Source organism: Haliotis rubra, unplaced genomic scaffold (genome assembly GCF_003918875.1).
Source record: "Haliotis rubra isolate DU_JTF1 unplaced genomic scaffold, ASM391887v1 Scf84, whole genome shotgun sequence".
Lineage (NCBI taxonomy): Eukaryota > Metazoa > Mollusca > Gastropoda > Lepetellida > Haliotidae > Haliotis > Haliotis rubra.
In genome coordinates this window covers 2,311,126-2,333,698 of record NW_025767568.1, presented here as the reverse complement: position 1 = coordinate 2,333,698, position 22,573 = coordinate 2,311,126, and the positions used below count along the sequence as shown (strand labels likewise).

The 22,573-nt window shown below is 43.2% G+C and overlaps 1 long non-coding RNA gene across 1 annotated transcript; it reads right to left on the bottom strand.

Annotated features, from left to right (window-relative positions):
• Positions 1–724: 724 nt before the first annotated feature.
• LOC124262490 lies at positions 725–1,052 on the bottom strand. Its single transcript, XR_006894604.1, has 2 exons — positions 1,015–1,052; positions 725–776 (listed from the first exon to the last, which is right to left on the bottom strand). It is a non-coding gene; the product is annotated as an uncharacterized LOC124262490 (long non-coding RNA).
• Positions 1,053–22,573: the final 21,521 nt, after the last annotated feature.

Genomic DNA, 22,573 nt, shown 5'->3' with positions numbered 1-22,573 from the left:
GGAAATTTCCCAGTTGCAAGGTACCTCAAAGTGACGAGCACTTTGGTAACGCAGGACACGGCATAACTCCGCTCCGTTACGGGACATAGCTCGTGTTCGAGTAAATGACAGATGAAAACAATAGTATTTCTGTCAAATCTGTACCTTTGTAACAGTTCATTATCATCTAATATATGCAGAACGTCTCTTTCATTAAATACCCTTGGATTACGTGTGGCAGCCTTTTTGTCTTACATGACTTTAGTCAAAACAAGTTGATTTAAGCCTAGCAAGGTGAGTCTTAATAGTTAGGTAAAAAAATGACAAAACGTTAGTCTTAGTCTGTTGATAAATATGACTTAAGTTTTACCACAAAAAAACGAGAAAACTAAGTTTTTTAACTAACTTAAGTTTATTTAATGACTTCAGTTGTTTGATAAATACGGCCGCAGATTCCCTCCAGTTAAGTCACAAAAGTCCTTCTACACTTCACCTGAGTCTTATAAGTGCGCTTCGTTGACTCCGACCACCCTTGAGACTAAAGTCCGGCTACAGTCTGCTGTAGGTGGGACTGGACATTGCCTCCACCTGGAATTAATGAACGCGAGTGACATGTGAGAGTATATAAGTTTTAAATTAAAGCTAAACAAACTACAATGGGGTAGCGTATCATATACATTCGACAAGCTTCCTGATTCATGTAGCATGTGAAACGGGGATGGCTCTTTCACAATGACAACTCCGCTGAGGCTGCAAGTTCCTTTTTATTACTGTAGTTTGTATATAATAATACAAGTCTGAAACAATGTATATGAATATATAACATTCCATCAAAATACCCATTTTATCACATTCATTCATTTCATTGCACATTGTTCAGATAATTAACAATCACAGCTCTACCATTGAACATATACAAATAACTCAAAACAAATTGACATCACAAAAAAAATGGTTCAGGTTCATATTAAGATCCTTAGGAATTATGGAACACCTTTGGCATCTGCAAAACAATGAAACATCAACGTGTCTTACCATCTATGGGACAACTTGCTTCAAACTGGCCACATGTTGTGAGGCACCAACAAAACACCAAGAACCTAAAATATGTATGTTTTAATTAGCATGGAAATGCTAATTCTCACCAGCAAAGTAAACGTACAAACTGTTTGGACTCAAACATTAATCTGAATCAATTGTAAGTGAAATTATTGACACCAACAATTTCTAACCATAGGTCAAAATATACCTCCACCTAAAGCCATAAATTCAGTTACAATAAATACTGAATTAACCTTTCAACAATTAAACATATTTTTGTAGTTTATTCCTTTTATATAAAACCAAATGTAACTAACCTGTAATTCACCAAAGTCACAATCCACCACCCATGACTTTCAAACCACCTTGCCAGGTTGGGAGAAAGACAGCAAGTGAACAAACTTCACACTTTCCAAATGCAACTAAATTCAACATCCAATCAAGATGCTGCACATCTTCAGCCAATAAAAACCAAGGACAAGACAGCAGACCTGACCTCATTACGACTTGGCTAATTTGCATAGGAACTACTTTTGACCCATGATCAAGTGGTGACTATAAATAAATCATGGACTTGTGAAAGTGTAAACCTTTTCACTGACAATTGTATTATTGTTTAAGGTGTTATTAATTGATTCCAAACAGGACCATAAGACAAGACATAAATAGATTGCTTTTCCAGAATATTTACTATTTGTATATTTTGTACTTGTTACATACTTGTATTTGTTACACACTTGTTTGTACTTGTTACACATGTACACCCTTGAAGATCCGGGTTAGAATACTGATCTTCAGTAACCTATGCTTGTCGTAAGAGGCGACTAACGGGATCGGGTGGTCAGGCTCGCGGACTTGGTTGACACATGTCATCGGTTCCCAATTGCGCAGATCGATGCTCATGCTGTCGATCACTGGATTGTCTGGACCAGACTCGATTATTTATAGACCGCCGCCATATAGCTGAAATATTGCTGAGTGCGACGTAATACTAGACTCACTCACTCACTGAAGATAGATCACCATACTAGGGTCCATGGGAACTTAACGTTGATATTATAAACAAATATCGGTTGACTACATACCACTAAGAAAATTGGAAATAGTAAACTCTGAATATATATTGAGAGAGATCAGGCCAATAATGAAACCCTATGATTCACATTGTGAGCGTCCATTTATTTACAGACCACCGCCATATAGTTGGAATGCTGCTGAGTGCGGCTTTAAACTAAACTGACGCTTAGAGTTACCACCCTGTTCCATATGACGTAGTGCTTTCGCGGTGCTTTAGGCATGGGAACAAATTGAAAAGTCTCTGATTTCCCGGTACGGTTTTCCCCATTAAACGTGCCACATCCCACATGTATTTCAAATAGTCTATTACCAAGCCGGCGAGATCAGCCTCCTCCTTCTGAATCATGTCCTTCAACACATCGAAAACTGGTGACGTCAGTTGCGATTATAGAATACGTTCGCCACCTAATTATGTAACTATTTTACCATATTTAACAATGATCCTTTCTTTTAATACTCAAACACATGTATTATATGCCATTACTATTAAAAATCGCAAACTGTCCTTCAACGATCGTTTGTTATCAGTGTTTTTCCTTCTAGTGGTAGGTCTTCAGCAACCTATGCTTGCCACAAAAGGCCACTATGCCATATGGCTGGAATATTGCTGAGTGCGGCGTAAGACTAAACTCACTCTCACTCACTCCTTCTAGTGGTCACGAGTTGACCGCCTCCCGTTCGCCGCCTTTTCAATACACGCGAACAACTCCGTACAACGACGTTAGGAATCGCATCTCAATGTGTTGGCAGGAGTTTGAGATCGGCATCGGTCACATTGTCTATTATTATATATTTTGGTAAAACTACAGAATACCGGATACCTTCCGCCATATTTGATAGCACTCCAGGTTACTTTTGGTTAGGGTTACGGTAAGGTGTAGGGTTAGCGTTAGGGTTTTATATCTTTACGATTTCCTTTAGCCCTTGGATACATCATTGTGGTGATCGGAGCTGTCAACCGGAAGTTGGGGGTCCCGACGGAAAGTGCCGGAGGCAGCCGATCGCCACAGCGAGTTCGTGGAAGCCATCTTGTGAGTATAACATTGCCTGATTCAGGGGTCTACATAAAAAACGTAGATTTAGGCCTCAATACTTACAGGGTGCGAGCCACGATTAACTCCACAGTGATCTAATAACGTAGTGGAGCTAGTGATCACTACAGTGGCGCTGTGAACAACGATTCTGAGCGAGGAATCCCATTTTCTCGCTCGGGTCACCGCTCGTCACTTTTCTGTTTTCCTGTGCTTGGGAGACCGCATGGTGTAACAGAATTTAAGTGGTTTATAGTACAGTTATAAGGGTTTTAGAGTATCTCCGTACCTATATCGGAGAGGGGAGGACTAGTTACCGTACTAAAAGTAGCGTTGGTGGAGCTTTTTAGGGTATTTAGGTTACCCGCGTGCTCCCCTGGGGACTTACTGGTCACACAGCTTTCTCAGCTCGGCACTGTGGTGGTGTGGCAGTGCGAGCGAAATTGCATATCCTAGTTAGAACTGCAGCGGTTCCGGAAATACAATTTGAAGTTGAAGCCCAGAAAATGTGAGCTGATTCAACGGGAGATTGAATTCCTTGGGAGGGTAGTCAGCGGCGAGGGGATCCGCGTGAACCCTACTAGCTTGGGACCGGTAGAGAACTGGCCCAGACCAGCCACTACCCGCGAGGTGGAGAGGTTCCTGGGTTTCGCCAACTACCACCGGGGTTTTATCAAAGACTATGCCAGGACGGCGACGCCCTTGTACGCTATTACGGGGAAAAAAACATACGAGTGGGGAGAGGAGCAGGAGCAAGGTTTCCTGGACTTGAAGCAGGCATTGTTGACCGGTGTTAGGCATGCCGAACAAGGAGGACATGTTCGTCCTAGACACAGATGCCTCAGACGTGGCTATCGGGGCCGAGCTCCTGCAGATACAAAAAGGTCGGGAGCGAGTGATCAGCTACAGCAGCTTAGCCTTGACTCCAGAACAACGGCGATACTGCACAACCCACAAGGAGTTATAGGCAGTGGTACGTTTCACAAGGCAGTACCGTCACTATCTTCTAGGGAGGCATTTCCGGGTACAGACGGACAATAACAGCTTGAGATGGCTAATGAATTTCAGAGCACCTGAAGGGCAGCTTGCTCGCTGGTTAGAGGAACTGAGCCAATATGACCTAAGGGTGGAGCACCGTCCAGGAGCCAAACACCAGAATGCGGACGGCTTGTCCCGTTTGGCCGATGAAGTGGAGTGTGACAACTACCGTCGATTCGTGGAGCTTCAGGAACTTCCTTGTGGGGGGTGCCGATACTGCCAGAAGGCACACCAACAGTGGGGACAGTTCCATGAAGAGGTAGACTATGTGGTCCCGTTGGCGGGCCTGCCTAGGACGGTCAGGGCCTTGACAGTGGTGGAGGAGAGCAACCACCTGACAGAGGCCCCCACCGGGGAGGATGCCAATGGAGAGGGCGGGAGTCAGACGGAGGATCAGGCGCATACCCTTGAAGTGTGTAGAACTGATACAACCTTCTCAGTAAGGACCCTCACAGTACCAGAGTGCCCACAGAAGGGGGACGGGAACTCTTGGGACGGCTCCCTGACTGCACTGAAAACCGCTCAAGATGAAGACTGCGTAGATGGGTGGACGGGGGTTAAGTACCATCAGACTCAGAACTGTATTTGTCTAGCCCGGCCGCCAAGTCCTATTGGGTGGATAGGGAGCTATTCAAACGAAACGAGGTTGGAGTACTGGTGAGGAAGGGGATTCCGGCGGTGGATGAATCTGAAAAACTGCTGATCCCCAGAACCCTACAGCGAATGGTGCTATATCAGATGCATGACATCCCATCCAGCGGACACCTGGGAGTGACTAAGACTAAGGAGAGGATAAAGGAGAGGTACCATTGGCACCGGTGCGGGCAAGACACCAGGGACTACGTGTCAGAGTGCTCAGCTTGCAACCGGAGCAAGAAACCATCACGGCAGGCCCGGTCGAGGATGACCTCATTCCATGCGGGAGCCCCAATGGAGAGGGTGCACCTGGACTTTATTGGTCCCTTGCCCACGAGCAAAGCAGGAAACCAGTACATCCTCATGATGGTAGACCAATTCACCAAATGGGTGGAGTGTGTGCCACTCTCGAGCCAAAAAGCGGAAGTGACAGCAAGGGCAGCGGTGAATGAATGCTTTGTCCAGTTTGGGTTCCCACTCCAAATCCATATGGACCAAGGCAGGAACTTCGAGAGTCGACTGTTCCAGGAAATCTGCCAGCTATTGCAGTTAACAAAGACCAGGACGACCCCCTACCGCCCTTCTTCAAATGGACAGGTAGAGAGATTCAACCGGACACTGATGCAGATGATCCGCTGCTATATTATGTCCAAGTCTCAAACCACGTGGGATGAATACTTGCCACAGCTGGCGGGAGCTATGAGGTCTGCAGTGAACCGCCATACCGGCTACACGGCCAACCGCCTGATGCTGGGCCGGGAAGTAAATGTTCCAGCAGACTTGATGTTCGGGGGGCCGGAAACTTCCCCGCAAGAAGGTGACACCAGTGAGTACGTTGCCGGGCTTCGAGCAGCTATGGAGAGTGCTCATGCAGCAGCTCGGAGTAATCTGCAAACTTCAGTAGAAAGGATGAAGAGGGATTACGATCTCCGTGCTCGATCCCAGAGTTTGGACCAAGGACAACCAGTGTATGTGTTAGACTTGAGGGCTACACCAGGGCGGTGCAAAAAGCTGTGCCCCATGTGGAAGGGACCTTACCTCATTGAGAAAAGGCTCTCTCCTACCCTGTTCGTGGTGGCCGGGCAGCGGAGAACGTTCACGGCCCACCATGACCGGATGAAGTTGTGCCGGGATCGGGTTGTGCCTCGCTGCATGGAGATAAGGAAGAAACGGGAGGAGTTATGCAACATCGTGTGGCGATCGGTGTCTTCAATTGTGTCCGACTTTGCAAACAACTGCGTATGAATGTACAACATTATTTTTTCAGCATGAGTGGCAAATCGTTCAGAGAACATTTTCTCACTGACCTCTCCTGCATGTATACTATCTTAACAATTTCATGTAAATCAAGCTGTGTGTTAGTTACTCTTTGTGTGCTGCAGTCGCAAGTTGTCAAGATCAATGTAGTATTACATCTGCTATTGTTAATTCAGCTTGCGGGAGACGTAGAGTTAAATCCAGGGCCATTTTCACGTGCAGACTATGACAAATCTCTTTCAATCTTCCATCTCAATGTGAGAAGTTTACGCCACAAACTAAAATACCTGACTGAATATTTATCTGAATATGACATTATTTGCCTAACTGAAACCCATTTAGATTCCGATGTTGATACTGATACGCTCAAATGGGTGAATTTTCATGAACCCATACGGAAAGACAGAAATTCTTTCGGTGGTGGAGTTATCATGTATATCAATCACGCTCTCTGTTTTACGAGATTATGTCATCTTGAAAATCACTGTGATGAATCTATATGGGTTAAAGTATTGATCCCACAAAAGCCGCTTGTGTTATGTGTCACCTACAGACCACAATACTAAGGTTTAGAATACTGGAGTCGGCTTGATAGTAGCATTGAGACTGCATTAGATATCTCGAGTAAAATTACCGTTGTTGGCGATCTAAATGCAAACCTTTTGTCGAATAATAACACGTATCTGCATGATTTAATAGCCAGGAAAAATCTGAAAAATGTTATTAAAGACCCAACGAGAGTAACAAAAACAACGAGCACACTGCTTGATCCCATCATTATATCTGAAGATGTTGATGTTTTAGACAGTGGTGTTGTAGATTTATGTACAAGTATAAGTGACCACAAAGGTACGTATATCACCGTTGATGCTCATGTAAATACCAGGTTAGCCTACAAAAGAAATGTATTATGTTATGAAAGAGGTGACTATTAGAAACTCAATGCTATGATTATTGAGACAAATTGGTATAACATATTTAGTAGTTGCAGGAATGTTAATGAAGCCTGTGCACTGTTTTATAAGCATCTCAACCGATTTATATTTGTGTGTATTCCTTCTAGAACGATCACCATTCGACCAACTGATAAACCTGGGTTTAATTCAGAACTTCGGAGAGAATGTAGAAAAAGAAATAGAATGAGAAAAAAGGCCCAAAAGACAAACCGTCTAGTAGATATTTTGGCTTATAGGAAACAAAGAAATAAAGTAAATAATATGAAATGTTATGCAAAGGATTCATTTTATGCCAGTCTCACAACGATTTTTTACTTGATCTGTATTCTAGTAATAAAAATTCCTATTGGAAATTACTTCGGTTTTTGATTAAAGATTCAGGATCAGTCACTTGCATTCCGTCTTTAAGACAAAATGATGCAGATGAAAACCCAACATTATTCACTGATATGCAGAAAGCAGAGAAACTTAACCAGTATTTTCAGTCTATATCTAGTATTGATGAAGAAAACACAGATATGGCATTCTTTGACAAACGCACTGATTCTGTTTTAGATAGTGTAACAATTGATGTAAATGAAGTGTCCGATATAATCAAATGTTTACATCTTAAAAAAGCTTCTGGCCCGGACAGAATCAGTCATAAGTTTCTTAAAAATGTTGTACATTCAATAAGTATCCCACTGTGCATGTTATTTAATCAGTCATTAAAAAGTAGTATATATCCAAGTGTGTGGAAAGAAGCAAATGTAATGCCCCTATTTAAAAAGGGTGATCCCTCAATGGCCTCTAACTATCAGCCTATACCCTTGATCAGTTGTGTGGGCAAGGTGTTTGGGAGAGTGATGTTTAAACTTTCCAGAGGTGTTCAAGCAAGCTGTGGTAAAGCCATTACTTAAGAAAGACAATTTGGATATCAATACTCTCAAGAATTACAGACCTGTCTCCAACCTCTCTTTCCTTTCCAAGATCCTTGAACGTGCAGTTGATGTCAGACTCAGATCCTATCTCTCTTCAAATGATTTTCTGAACAGATTCCAATCAGCCTATCGTCCTAGGCACAGTACCGAGACCGCCTTACTTCAAATTCTGAATAACTTGAGATGCCATGCGGATTTGGGTAATGTGTCACTTCTCCTCTTGCTTGATCTCTCAGCGGCGTTCGACACGGTCAACCATCAGAAGCTCCTTAGCCGTCTTCAGGATGACTATAACATACAAGGGGATGCATTGGCCTGGTTCCGTTCCTATCTGAGCATGAGGAGTCAGTCAGTTCTTGTCTCTGAAAGCATCTCTGAGTCAACGATCCTAGAGTGTGGTGTACCCCAGGGCTCAGTCCTTGGGCCGCTTCTCTTTGTGTTATACACAAACCCTTTGGAGAAGGTCATTGATAACTTTGATCTGAATCACCACGCATTTGCAGACGACCTCCAATTGATGGATTCCTTCAAACCAGAGGATGTACAAATAGCCAGATCTAGAGTGAGTCAGTGCACGAAGGCAATTAGTTCATGGATGATGACAAATGAGCTGAAGCTCAATGATGATAAGACTGAGGCTATGTTGATTGGCACATCGCAATGTCTGAAAAGGATAAACTCTACGGACATCACAGTAGCCAACTCAGATATCCCACTTTCATCCAGTGTAAAAAACCCAGGTGTTCATCTTGATCCTTGTCTCACCATGGAGCAACATGTGAACCATCTCTGTAGAGTAGGCTACTTCCATCTCCACTCTATTGGTAACATCCGCCATCTGGTAGCCACAGATGCTGCTAAAGTTCTCACTCAGTCACTTGTTCTCTCCAGGATTGACTATTGCAATAGCCTACTGTTTGGAATCTCCAATGATCTTCTCTTCAGACTTCAAAAAACTTCAGAATGCTGCCGCCAGAGTTGTCACTAAAACATCCAAATGGACTCACATAACCCCAATCCTCCAGAGTCTGCATTGGCTGCCGGTTGAAGCAAGAATTCATTTCAAGATCTGCACTCTTGTTTTCCGCTGCAAACACGGCCTAGCTCCTCCATACCTCTCTGAGATGTTGTCAACATATATGCCTGCCCGTTCTCTCCGCTCTCAGAATCAACATCTTCTCTCAGTTCCCCAAGTTCGTCTCAAACACTTTGGCCATAGGTCATTCAAATTTGCAGCACCAACCCTATGGAACAGTCTTCCTACTCCCATAAAAAATGCTTCATCCCTAGAAGCATTCAAATCGGGACTCAAAACCTTCCTCTTCAAAAAAGTCTACAACCTATAACTGTAAAATACTCTCACGGTTATTTTTGGCTAATTGTCATATCTTCTTCTTGAACTCTAGTCACTCTTTTATATGTAGCGCTTTGAGCATGCTCTGGATGGACTATGGCGCATAAGAAATATCCATTTATTATTATTATTATTAAACGTCTGTACAACTATTTTCATGCAAATCGATTATTGTATAAGTATCAATCAGGTTTTCAGTCTGGTCACTCAACTGTCCATCAATTAATTGAAATATATGACCAAATGTGTGCGGCTTAAGATGATAAAAAACACTATTGTATGGTTTTCTGTGATGTCTCTAAAGCTTTTGATCGTGTGTGTCATAAAGGTTTATTGTTGAAATTAGAAAAATACGGAATTCATGGTTCATTGTTAAATTGGCTAGCAGATTACATATAATCGTTCACAAAGCGTCTTTGTGAATGGAGCCCTATCCCAGCCGGGGTATTTACAAGCTGGTGTCCCTCAAGGGTCAGTCCTCGGTCCTTTCTTATTTCTTGTTTATGTCAATGATATTGCTGATGATTTAAACTGCTTGACACGATTATTTGCTGATGATTCGTCTCTTGGCTCATCTTCTCATGATCGTCTATTCATTGAAAGAGATTTGAAATCAAACTTGGAAAGCCTGCGGGCTTGGGCAAAGCGGTGGCTTATAACATACAATCCTGATAAAACTGAGGCAATCTTTTTCTCCTTGCAAAAGAATGTTGATGCACTAAATCTCTACTTTAACGGGGTTTGTGTCAAAACAGTTAATAATCATAAACATTTGGGATTAACATTTTCAAAAGATTGTAAATGGCCTGACCATATTGATAATATTGTAAAAATAACTTCAAAAATGATATCTTCTCTACGTAAACTCAAATTTTTATTACCGCACTCTGTATTGAATAGAATTTACGTAATGTTCATAAGACCCCATTTTGAATATGCGTGTGAAGTATGGGATGGATGTGCTAAATATCAAGCAAATAAATTAGAACAACTGCAATTAGAAGCAGCAAGAATTGTAACAGGTTTACCTAAATATACTCATCATGAAGATCTGTATTATGAAACTGGATGGAAATCTTTAGCAAAACGTAGGAGAAAGCGTAAACTTCGCCTTTTTTACAAAATACAGAATAATATGGCACCATCGTACCTTATTGATCTTGTTCCTGGGGACGTAGCATCTAAATGTAGCTATAATCTTTCGCAACTCTGATGATGTCTCACTTCCTCTCTCGCGATTAAAATTTTCGTATAATTCTTATTTTTCATCCACAATTATAATGTGGAATGTACTTCCAGTTGAAGTGAGAAAAAGCGAGTCATTGAATTCTTTTATATCGAATATTGTTATAAAACATAAAACTGCTCCTCAATACTTTGATTCTGGACCGAGAATCACTAACATCATCCTTACAAAACTACATTACATGTGTAGTCAGTTGAATTATGATCTATTCCGTGCTGGTTTAAGAGATAACCCAAGTTGTTCTTGTGAAAATGTTTGTGAAAATTCTTATCATTACCTATTTGACTGTCAATTATATACAGTACAGAGAACTACCATGATGACTAAATTACGCAGTATTACAAATGTGGATATAACCTATGAGTTACTATTACATGGCAATGCAGATCTGACTGTTCACATAAATCAAAACATATTTAAAATTGTTCAAACATATATTTGTCATTCAAAACGATTTTCTTAATTGTTGCAATTGTTCCTCTTTTTCCCATATTTCTGTTCTTTTCTTCTCTGTCCATCTTGTAGAATGAATGTAAATAATATTATGTAAATACTATGGAGAGGGTGTTCTAAGTTGTATAACTTGTACCCAATCCTTTTCTCATGAATAAAATATGTTTAAAACAAAAACGGGAGGAGGTCCCTGCTCTAGAGGGGAAGTGGGATCTCATTACAAAGGCAGAGGACGGGGAGGAAACAGTGCCCGTCTACTGCCACTGCCGCCAGCCGGATGACGGGGGTTCATGATTGCTTGTGATGGCTGCGATGAGTGGTTCCATGGAGCTTGCGTGGGGGTGACAGAGACCATGGCGGAGGCCATCAAGGAATACCACTGTCCCACCTGTGGATCAGGAGCAGTGGGACCCTCGGGCGGTGCAGAGGCATTTTGATTTTAGACGCGGGATGGTATAGGTGCGGGATGGAGGAAGTAGAGGTTGGTGTGTATTGCCAGCTCCGTCAGTGCGCCGATGGGGTTTGCAATCACACCAATGACATGTCCTCTGTTCTTGTTTGCAGGAATCCGCAAAATACTCATCTTCGAAGTGATGGAGAGAAAGAATCAAGCCGAGAAGGAGGGGGGGGTGGAGGGAAACACCCAACCCGGGAGCTGCCATTAGGCAGTGCTTAATGGAGGAAAGGGAAGTGACGGTGCGCCCGGGTGAGACCCGGGTGACGGTGCGCCGAGAGTGCACGGAGAGAACGGAGGAGACCAGGGCGATGGAGCGCCCGGAAGTGATCCGGGTGACGAGGCGCCCGGATGAGATCCGGGTGACGAGGCGCCCAGAGTAGAGACGACGGGTGGAGCGTCCTTCACGGAGCAGGCGCAGAAGTAGAGAGGAATTAGAGGTGCTCCGACCCACAGTGGAGGGTATGCCGGCGACAGTGGTTGTCAGACGCCGTGAACGATCGCCCAGTCCAGGGTCCCCTCCCAGACGACGGCAGACAGGGGCAGGCCGGTCAGCGCCGCAGCACCAACCAGGTCGTGAGAGGGTGACGCCACCCAAGAGGGATTTCCCCCGGGGAGGAGCCTGGGGTGGTTGTAGGAACAAACGACCCAGGGAGGAGAGCCGTCCAGCGGAGTGGGACCGCCTGGGACGCATGGGAGCCGGGAGGGGAAGCTACCTGGAGGAGGCCGCAGCTAGAATCAATTCCAGACCGGGACCCTCGGCAACAGTTACATCGGCAACAGTTACACCGGCGTCAGGAAGAATCCATTCAAGACTGGGACCCTCGGCAACAGTTACCTCGGCGGGATTGAGACGGGCTCATAGGGGGAAGAAGAGCTGAGGCTTTTTATGTCCCGTGCGAGGGTGCGGCACCGTGACCAGGAAGCTGCAGGATCACGCCTTCCTGGCACATCTCCCATGCTATTTTGGGGCGAGGTACCCCCAGGGGAAGTCCCCTGAAAAGGATGTCCTAGAGAAGGTGGTCCAGGGACTACATCAGCTGGGGACGTGGATTCTGGGGCCTGGGGCCACCTTGGAGGATCTCTACCGCTTCTTCAACAGGAAGGTGAGGCTGTCAAGGGACTGCACAATCCATGAGAGTTCGATCCCGGAGATGCGGCATTTGTGTTGGGGCCAGAGATGGCAGATGCCCATGAAATTTGCACTGCAACCGCTCAACTCCCCGGCCTGCTTGAAGCAGTGGAGGGTGCTGCTGCACCTCTTAAACTTTGTAGCCCCGGACCGACAGAGGGAGTTTCGTCTGTTCCTGGTGGCTGTGCCACCCCACCCTCAAGAATGGGACCGGGACCTCTTGGAGGTGGACGCTCCAGAGGCTATGTGGTTGCCCGAGGATCGGGAGCTCCCTCAGGGAAGAAGGGAGCCGATTTGGGAGCCAGACGTAGTCCAGGAGACCAGGTATCAGAGAGCCGTCATGGAGACGGGGCGGTGGCCACAAGAGGGCGCCTCTGGAGGGGAGGCATCGGCGGAGGGGCCGATGCAAGAGAGGATCTCCCAGGAGCTAATCCAGCTGAACCACCTGTTTGACACACATTTTAATCTGGACCGAACATGGGTGGACATGTTCGGCCGGGCACCCCAAGGAACCACCCCAGACCTGTTGGCGACAGGTCCCGAAGTTGACCACCCCTTGGGACAATTGCCAGTGTGGGGGGTAGAAGTGCACTGTGATCCTCCCACCTATCCTAGCCAGGTCAGCACCGACACCAGGTACCCCACAGCCGTAGGGCTCCACCCCAAGAAAGCCTCTTGCCTTGGCGACAAGGTCTTTAGGCAGCTGCTGGGGTTGTGGGGGGATGCCAAGTGTTTAGTTGGGGAGATTGGCCTGGATCATTCCAGCCTGGGCATGGAGAAAGCAGGAGCTGGTCTTAAAGGAGTTGCTGCCACATGTTCCCACGGGGAGGGCGGTGATTGTCCACGTCAGGGGGCCCGCAGGGGATGTAGAGGCCAGTGCAACCCACGCTCGCCTCATCCAGATACTGAGGGGGTTCCTGCCTCAAGACCAGCCCATCCATGTGCATTGCTTCTCCGGGGGGAGGAGGTTGTGGAGGAGTGGCTGGGGGCATTCCCCGGAGTGTACTTCGGCTTTACTGGGCGGGTCAAGGGATTCAACGCAGAACAAGTGGCGGGGTTGAAAGCAGTACCCAGGGACCGGATACTGCTGGAGACCGACTCCCCTTACATGCCACCCGAGGGGTACAGGGTGAACTCCCCGGCATTGTTGTGCTTTGTGACCGACCTGGTGGCAGAGGCCAGAGGGGTCACCACAGAGGAGCGGCTCTTATCCACCAACGAGAATGCAGCTCAGCTGTTCTTCCGGTAGGGGGGCCGGAACACCACTCCTCGATGAAGAGGAAGCGGCACGGACATTGGAGGAAGATAGTGAGTTCCGCCTAATGGAAAGGCGGAAAGGGAATCCCAAGTGAGGGGTTTGGGTGGTTCTACCTCAGGGAGGGGGTGGAAGACCAGGCATTTATGTGAAATCCTGGGTGCCCCATCTCATAGGAAGATGGAAATTATAAAATGAAGTGCAAGGGACTGCCTGACCCACCTGAGGCGCGGGCGGAAATTAAATCTAGTGAGCAGAGAATTGTTGGCTCCAATGAACTGTGTGATGCGGGGTCTGACTCTGGGATTTGGGGGGATAGGAAGTGTTTCCCCCAAATTGGACATTCATAAAGGCACCCCTCAGTGAAGAATCCTACGAGAGAGGGGTGATGGCGTTCATTCCGCGGGAAGGAGCCTATAAAACAGGGAGGGATGTGGTGATCGGAGCTGTCAACCGGAAGTTGGGGGTCCCGACGGAAAGTGCCGGAGGCAGCCGATCGCCACAGCGAGTTCGTGGAAGCCATCTTGTGAGTATAACATTGCCTGATTCAGGGGTCTACATAAAACCGTAGATTTAGGCCTCAATACTTACAGGGTGCGAGCCACGATTAACTCCACAGTGATCTAATAACTTAGTGGAGCTAGTGATCACTACAGTGGGGCAGTGAACAACGATTCTGAGCGAGGAATCCCATTTTCTCGCTCGGGTCATCGCTCGTCACTTTTTTGTTTTCCCGCGCTGAAACATAATGTATAAACACAAGTAATTATACATCCAAGCTCAAATAGATTAAACATAATTGAACTTACTAATTTGAAGTTTACTGAATTGTAACTAGTTGTTTTCCATAATCTAAAGTTCGTAATGTTACCTAAGCGAATATAAAGTGATAAGTCGCGCCTTTGCATCGTATACATATATACATGTCTGTTATTACAACAATGAAATATTTTACTACGTTTGTTACAAAAGACAGTAAGTTGGTAATTCAAAACATTGTCACACATGGACAGAAGTAATATTATAAGTTATTACATGTAAGCCATACAAAGGTATTTCAAGCATTTTTGTTCAAGCTGTTGAAAGTTTCATGTTGATTTGAATTGTCAGTTTTCTATGCAATTTACATGAGCATTTTGTAAAACGTTTGTATTTGATCTGTGTAATTATCAAATCCGGTGCAATTATCACGTGTATCAATCAACTCGGTCTCTATTGATCCATCGTCAATAAAAGCTGGATAGTATATCAGTTACGGTATCAATACCCATGCGTATAATCATTCAAGCAGATTACAGTAATGAGATAATTGATAGCCTCTTTCGACCTTGAAATAACAGCCTCCGGTAGAATGCATATGTAGTTACGTCCTTGTTGAAAGTTTTGTCCCGTGACAAGTGTAAAATAAACAGATGCGCTGTTATATCATTGGACATCTTGCTTTATGGAGTCACGCCCCTCTCTGTGATGTTTGTACATGCATGCACATCTGTAATCTTATGATCTTTGTTTGCATTCAGTAAAGATATAGGCACGCCCACCTTCATAAATATTGGGGGTGGGGGTGTAAACTGCAAGTTTATACACTATAATAATTCAGTATAGTGTCACCTCGTGAATTCTGTAATGCGTGTACTCTAGTTTGGATAGTCATTCGTATCAAGGTGAAGATTATATTTACATGTACAGCAAACCATTATGTTTTATGTACTAGTTGTGTGCATAAAATGTATATGAAAATAAATACTACCTCTACTCAGTGGTTGGATTTCAATCGCTTTGTTTTACTTATCGAAAAACACTAAAATGAGGATAAATAAACTCGCCAAAGTGACTATCCACTCCTATTTGTCTTATGTGTGTATTTCATACATCATTACCAGTATGTATGTTTACAATACACAAACTGTTACATGATAGCTTGAGTTGATAAAGCCGAAACCCAGCATATCGACTGGTCAACGATATAGCCAATAACCAATCTCTATCCAAGCTGCTGAGTGACCAAACGTGCTCTTCAGAAATTTCGCCAACGCCCCGTCACCTGTCCTTTTCCTCTGTGACAGGTATCTCATGATACGATAACATGATCAGCCACTACATTGAACAGTTGAGATACCGAACGTTCTATTCGGGAAATTTGATGACGCCCTATCACGTGACTCTTTGTTTTATGTCTATGCAAGGAATATGTAGTATACATTTTGTATATGTATGTTTGTATGGTCACGTATGTTTTCTGCATTAAATCTGTTCGAAATAAAGTGCAATGCTATGAATGTGCTGTGTGCTAGTCACAGACTAGCGTTAAAGTACTTTCATTAAAATAATTCGTAAACACTAGAAATGTATCTGCAAAACCGCTATTTTCGTCGAAGATTATAAAGTATGAAAGTAAATTTTTCTTTACAGTATGTCATTGTCACAGATGTTTTGTAAATTTAAACCTCACACAATGATATAAGAGAGAGAATTTGTTAACGTGTGTCTCATCTGTTACATACAAAGAATACATGTGTATGCATATTGTGATAAAATATAAATGTACAAGCCGACAAAAGGTCTACAAGAGAAACTTGCAATAGTGAGTGAGTGAATTTAGTTTTACGCCGCACTCAGCAATATCCCAGCTATATGGCGGCGGTCTGTAAATAATCGAGTCTGGACCAGACAATCCAGTGATCAACAGCATGGGCATCGATATGCGCAATTGGGAACCGATGACATGTGTCAACCAAGTCAGCGAAACTGACCACCCGATCCCGTTAGTCGCCTCTTACGACAAGATAGTCGCCTTTTTATGGCAAGCACATGGGTTGCTGAAGACCTATTCTACCCCGGATCTTCACGGGTCAAACTTGCAATAACATTACATAAAGCTTGCAATACACGACATGTATTCACACCTGATTTCTTTCAACATATATCTTTACGACACAATTAAACAATCAGGACTTGTTTGTACGACTAGACAGTTTTCTGTGATCCCCGAAACCTGCCAGGGAAATCAGGTGTGACTAGCACTAATTAGTCTCGGCACAGAGAGTGGGCAATCAGCGAGGGCTTCCAGGTGTTGAGTAGTGATGGGGCTCTCGGGCTTAATGAGTTAACCTCATTTACTTAACCCCAGACGAGCCATTAACACTCCTGCATTTGACAAATATGAAACCAATTTTCCTGTAGCACCTTCAATAGTTATTTTGTCTTGCCACCTTGAAAGATATTTTTTGCAGTAATTTATAGTGGGTACCAGCTTTGATAGTCATTGTGTATATTCCCATGTAAATGTATGTGAACATGCACTATTTCTTTGTAGGAACGTTATGTCAACAGGCTTATGAGTTATACTCAGTATGATGAAAATCATTGTGCTCAAGATGTTTCTGTGATGATAAGCAAGAGAAATAGGTCTATTACTTAATAGAATGCTTGTAGGCAGGATATATGTTCATATTCTGTTTTGACTACACCTACTTAGTACTTACTCAGTAGATATAATATGTAGGGAATGCTACTAATTTATACCTTCAATACGGCCTGTTGTACAATCAGATACAGAGGACGACAGTGATGCTCAGCGCTTGCCCGAAAGTCCAGGCAGTGTGGGTATCTGGACTTCTCAGAAGTACCAGTTCCCCAAAAGAAAAGAAAATTGACATTTACAGATACGAGTGAAGATGGGCTAGGTCCAAGTAAACGTCCAAAGTTACTTGAACAAAGTAACAATGCGTTGAAGTGTTCAAAGTCTACTTAGACCATCTTCACTGGGCCTATCAGTGGCAGTTGAGAGTCACAAATAGTCATCATCACAGTAATCTATGAAACCATTATGATATTCCACAACATGGAAGATCTGTATTTACATCAGTATGGAGTAACTCTTGAATCTGTCAGAAATACCAAAATTGACAGACGTGTTCCTGTCAACAATGGACTTATATTAGGCCTTTGGAAGCTAACTAAAGACACAGATTTGACTTTACATGAAGTCCTCTCTTATTTGAACACTCCTTGTGAACTAGCACCATTCCGTTCCAAACTGAAACGCTTGTTTCTATTTAAGAAAAGGAAGACTGGTAAATATCTAAAGATATTTTTGAATGGAAAGTTCAATTTTCCGCCAGTGCAGCAGGAAGCAACTGCAGGTATTGAGGATGTCCCCATTATGCAACTTAGCGAAGCTGCTATCACATCAGCACCAACAGAATCCAAGCCAGAAACCGTCACATCAGTGCAGCCCACACTGTCTACAGTGGACCCAGTGCATTTTCAGACGTCAGCGTCCAGCATGTTTATATCGACAGGGGAGAGGAGTGAGTGAGTGAGTGAGTTATTATTTAACGTCACATCGGCAATATTTCAGCCATATCGTGACGAGAACACTTGACATTAAATAGAATATATATAGAAATAACAAAACCTGTCGACGAAGGACAGTAAAACAACTAGAATATCACAATTACAACTAAAACTAGTACTGAGAGTTAAAACTGATAGCACTATTTGGACAATACAATTTAAAAACAAGCCATCGATCGCCAACACCAGAAGGTAGATCACCAAACTAGGGACCATGGGGACTTACAGTACTTTGGCTACCTGCATGGACCCTAGTTGGATTTACACCATCCCTTCAGCTGCTGGCGATTGTAAGAAATGTTAGCTATAATTAAAAAGACAAGAATGCTACGTCTAAAAATCCTGGTAAGTTTAAATTGACTTTGAAAGTTTTGGGACTTACGTACCCCCTCAGGAGGACAATAATTTTACACTACGTCAACCCCCTTTGAGGGTACAGCCACTAACAATCTCAGTAACTAATATAAACTACCAATAATAAAATATTTATCTATTTACAAATCAGTTAACAAATCTAATTCTCTTAAAAATTCAGCTATTAAATGATAATTAACATTATGTCAAGACTGAAAGACGTCAACTCAAGAAAAGAGTTTGCCGTCTGGAAGTTAGCTTGAATACGAAGCAGAGAAGCATCAACTTCTGCAAAATTAAAGCTTTTGACAACTGAGGCTGAATTACGACCGTAATCTCGGAAGAGTTTACACCCCATTAGAGGAAAGGCATCTCAATATTCTGACAAGCTGAAGGAAGAAATTTATCAGCTAAAATCAAAACTTAAGGCTGCAAGATTGGATGCTAAAGCTTTTAAACATTCTTGCCATCATATAAGAACACTGAGAGAGGAAGTGCAAGAAAAACAGAATGAAGTTGACAGTCACATCAGCACCGAGAGATCACTTCAAAATACTACTGAATACTTGCATTTACTTTTGAATGATAATGAAAGTGAGAAGCGGCATCTTTTTGATTTGGAGAGCAGAAGTTTCAGCACTCAGACTGAACTTTGTGTATATGGACTTCTCAATCAGAATGTCGCCTTTGAGAAAGTTGCCACATTATGTGGTAAAACATCCATCGACCGACTCCCAATTGAATCTACGGTGAGGGAGATGAAAAAGAGAAGGTTATCATTGTCCCAACTTCAAGTATCTGAAGAGCTGTCAACAAGGGAGAATGTTTGTTGAGTGATGAGACTCCAGACAGAGGAACCACTGTAGAGGGCTTCCACATAAGTGATCCTCGTGGCAGTACATTTGTCCTTGGCTTGAGAGAAACGGCTAATAAATCAGCAAATTCAACCCGTGATACTTTCAAAGAAATCCTTGATGACTTGACAGAAACTGGAAGGATGGGGCACTGAGGCTGGAAATGCTATTTTATCAAGAATATCTGCAACTATGTCAGATCAAGCAGCAACCCAGAAATGTTTTAATGATCTTCTTCATGACTACAAGACCAGTATCATGCCTGATGTTGTAGACCATTGGGAGGAAATGTCACTGCAAGAACAGTCAAGCTGCTCCAAAATCAATAATTTCTTCTGTGGACTTCATCTACTTATCAACTTTGCTGAGGTCACAAATCAAGTCCTCAAGAAGTATGAGACTGCCTGTGAGGAACTCACAACAGGTCAACACAACAAGAAAAACAACCTTGAGAAAGTGGCAGTGTCCGTTTTGTCAGGACAACATGCAAAGCTCTTCGCAGGCGAGGTGACGCAAAAAGTGGTGCATACAGTCATTTTAAGGATTATGTGTATGGCAAGCTGGGCGAAAATTTTCGCCTGGAACCATTCCATGGGAATAGATGTAATATCCTCTTCCTCAATGCAAGATGTATCTATTACTACAAGGACCTCATTGTTGACTTCCTTGAAAATTTTGTAAAGGAACGGAACAGACTCCTCCAGTCAGTCCTTGAAGATGCTAAGGTGCCAGAATATCTAGCGGCGGCCAAGGCCTTAGGCCTCATTGAGAAATTTATAACATCACCCTTTTGGCGAATGATTGAATCTGAATGCCATATTTTGGATATGAACAACAAATTCCAGCACCTTCTAGCTTTTCTTGAAGAAGCTTTCACGGATTCACTACCCTTTATGAAAGGGGAGCACATGTTCCTGGCTACAAGACTGCTACTGCAGAAGACATGTCCAGTGCACACAACCATACCGGGGGGAAATGGCATGATGCTGTCCTTCACAAGCCTATGGCGCGATCCCAGCAGAAATACTGCAGCCTATATTTGCTGCCTGGGCAATATACTTGCAGAGAGCTGTAAAGTCACACCTTCCAGGGGGAGAATTCGACCAGCCTACAGAAGAAACAAGACATAAAACTTTGTCTGTGCCAAAACACGACAAGTTCTCTGAAGCTGTGATTGGAATTCTCCACAACCTGACAACTCACAGACCAAATGCATCCCTGTTTGCAAATGAACCCTATGTGGTGTTCTCTTTGAACAGAACCCTGTACTGGCTTAACAACAAACAGGCGGATGAAAGAAGAAAGTTATTGCTTAGTGCAAGAAAGCTTAGCAGGAGGTTGCAGCAAAGATTTAAGATGAGAAAAAAGAGGAAGAGAAGTCTTGCTATGGAAAAAAGTAGAGAACAGATCGCTAGGAGTCGGCAAAGAGAATTAGAGGAGAAGGAGCGTCTGACCAATGATATCGTTTATTATGGATTATGGCAGACAGCAGAGGAAGTCCACAGAAATGCTCCAATTCTGACAAGTAAGAAGGAATGACAAAAGGCTTTCTCTGCTCAGCTCAAGTTCCGTAAAATTGTACTTCAGCAGCAGCATGATGACAGGACCCTGTTCAACCTTTCCAAAGACGGAAAGACTACACTCTGTCACAGCTCCAAGATACCCTTATTAATTTCATTGGCAGCATATTCACAGCCAGGAAAGAATTGGAGGTTGTGAAGAAAGGAAATCCATTGTTAGTTTGAAAACATGTTCTTCACACCTTTGAAGAAAGGGATGAACGTTTTGAGGGAGATGATGCCCTCTACAAACTTCAGAACGACTATGAGAGAGGCGACCTACGTTTTTTTTGTGAGCCACTACAGGCTGTCGGAATGCTACTTAACATCGTTGGATTTCCCTGTTCATGTTTGATTTCAGTGATTCACTCACCAAGAAACCAATGAGAAACTTGTTGTTTTATTTAAGTTTCAGAAACTGCTTGTATTTTCTATTCGTCTAGGGAAGTTGGCTGTATTAATTCAGAGTAGATGTTTTTATTGTGGCATATATTCTGTTCATACAGGGTAGATAGATTATTTGAACACACACTTCCAGCATGCCTCATGGGCATGATTCCAGTTAGTAGGAAGACAAAAGCTGTCTGTTTGTTGTACTACCATTTAGATGTAGCTGATTTCTTGTGTGCTTGTAACTGCATGTTGCATGTACGGCTGTCCCTAGAGACTGATATCAGAAATGATGGGAAGAATTTATAACAAGGTCACGAATATCCTACACTGTAGTGGTGAAAAAAAACAAATTGAGGTTTTCATTCATGTCACTTCACAATAGTGATCAGGACAGTTTTTGTTTGTAGTCCATGCTAAAAATCTGATGTCACTCATCAGAAATGTGAAGATTTCTATCAGACTTATATATTTTTGCTCAGTCACCTCCCTGGACTTCCTGACAGTCAACATGGATAGCCAGCCTTAGTAGCATGTGTAGTAGTTTAGTGATAGTAGTTATTGCTTCACCACAGCATAGTAAGCGCATTGACATTGTATTTCAAGTGGCTTCAGGATGCTTTGATGAAATCTGTTATAATTAACCTCACAGTACTAATGTAATGTATTAACATTGAATGTTAATAAGAACATCAGAATTACATTTCTTTGTACACAGTGCAATAATGCTTCTGAAACAATGTTCTTGTCTTGACTAAAGTGAAATTCATTACATCTTAGGTTTACACTAAAAAAATATTCTTTATTTTGTGCTTCAGTTGATGCCCAGACAAGCCAGCCACCACACTGAAGACTGCTTATAGGTAACAAGATGTGATCCCTCCGAACTTAATTTCTTTTGTATACATTTTTTAAATTCAAACTGGGAGTTATTTGTGTATGACCTTGGAAAGGACAGAGATGCCTGTAAAGGGAATATTAGATATGTTTCACATTGTATTGAAATCCTTTTGTTTCAGAGATCCCTGCTACAAAGGGTTGAAGTGTACCTGGACTGGAAGGAAATGCTGTTGCGAAGATACATCTTATAAATTCTTTTGACTGTTGATAACATGTATTGCTCCAGTGTGTAGCTAGCTATCTTGAACTTTTTTTGTATATCCTAGAGTGTTTTGTATGTTTTGAATTTTTTCTTTTATGCTTATTGTTATGCTGATATGGCTAGAAA